General features: G+C 42.4%; 1 pseudogene across 1 annotated transcript in view; it reads right to left on the bottom strand.

Annotated features, from left to right (window-relative positions):
- Positions 1-965: 965 nt before the first annotated feature.
- Positions 966-1,507, bottom strand: part of LOC307047049 (tubulin beta-1 chain-like) — an 8,664-nt pseudogene continuing 8,122 nt past the window's right edge. The window contains exons 9-10 of the transcript XR_013810537.1: positions 1,361-1,500; positions 966-1,238 (exon numbers count right to left, since the gene is read on the bottom strand). The product of XR_013810537.1 is annotated as a tubulin beta-1 chain-like (transcript). The remainder of the gene's footprint in view (positions 1,239-1,360; positions 1,501-1,507) is intronic.

The following is a 1,507-nucleotide window of genomic DNA, read 5'->3' as shown; positions in this document are numbered from 1 at the left end:
AACCTCCCCCGGCTTCGATCGGCTATTCTCGTCTACTTTCGAGGCAAGCCGCAACGCGTTTCAAACAAGCCTACTGTCATGAACGCAAGAAATTATACCCTCGTGGGGGCGCGCTCATGTGATTGGCTTAGACTGGAGGAGACATCTGATTGGCTATAGATGAGAGAAATTACAAGTACGAATCGGGTGACCATCAGGGGAGTCTAAAAAAAAACACACACGAATGCACAGCGATCCATGCACAGAAAGCATTTTGTGTTTGCAGGTTCAGAGGATTTAAACGCAAAACAAATATGTGTGGATCAAAAATACATATGCAAAACTTTTTTCTGTGTTTGGATTTTATTTACATGTATATGAAACGGAACACATTTGTGTGTGCATTGAAAAACACAAGTGTGGATCCGGAAATACAAGTGTGAATCCTTTTGCGGATCATGAAATACAAGTGTGAATCCTTCTGTGTGCATGTGTGTATTATGAGACTGTTCTGAGCCCATAGGACTGTCCTTATATATATGGACAAAGCGTGTCGGACAGAGATCCCTGCATTTTGCCTCTCAACAGCTAAATTGTTGGTTATTTAGATAGTCGCTGAACACTAATAAATAAGAGCATAACATTTCAGTAAACAAAACATTGGACTCATAGTTCAGTTCAGAAACACAATCTAGCACCAAATCATAACTCTTTTCTTAAAATTCATCTTGATATTTGTTGTAATAACCTCCCAGTACATGCACACTAGGAATATTGTAATAGTGATCAGTTCCTTCAAAACAATTAAGCTTCATATCAAACAGGATTTGTCAAGTTCAGTGCCTTGAACTGGTCACTGTTAGGTTCTCTTTCATAACAAATAAACCTTGCATCTTGAAAAAGACTGAACAGAACACACAAGACAAGATAAAAACATTCATATCCAAAGCAGGAAGGAAGAACAGAATGCAAGGCAAAAACAAGGCTGGACAAGAATTGTTATAATCGTGCGACATTCAGAGGAACTACTGTGCGATTCTTTGAAACTGTAGTTTTACTGATGAAAGGCCAATTTTCAATAATTCTACAATGATGCGTTTGGGCTTGGCTTCTAGGCCAGCTCCTCTTCGCCTTCATCTTCAAACTCGCCCTCCTCCTCAGCGGTGGCGTCCTGGTACTGCTGGTACTCAGACACCAGGTCGTTCATGTTGCTCTCAGCCTCTGTGAACTCCATCTCATCCATGCCCTCGCCAGTGTACCTGAAACAAGGAAATATTACTCACTGCATATAACTTTCAATCTTTCTTAACATTTATTTGGCCAAACCATGCATCTTGAAAAAAAATTAAGGTGATCAATCCGTCAACCCTCTATCACTCACCAGTGGAGGAAGGCCTTGCGGCGGAACATGGCGGTGAACTGCTCTGAGATGCGCTTGAACAGCTCCTGGATGGCCGTGCTGTTGCCGATGAAGGTGGCAGCCATCTTGAGGCCACGGGGAGGAATGTCGCAGACGGCAGTCTTCACG

The sequence above is a fragment of the Notothenia rossii genome (genome assembly GCF_949606895.1).
Source record: "Notothenia rossii genome assembly, chromosome: 7".
Classification (NCBI taxonomy): domain Eukaryota; kingdom Metazoa; phylum Chordata; class Actinopteri; order Perciformes; family Nototheniidae; genus Notothenia; species Notothenia rossii.
The sequence above is the reverse complement of the archived record's forward strand: the minus strand, read 5'-3'. Positions and strand labels throughout refer to the sequence as shown.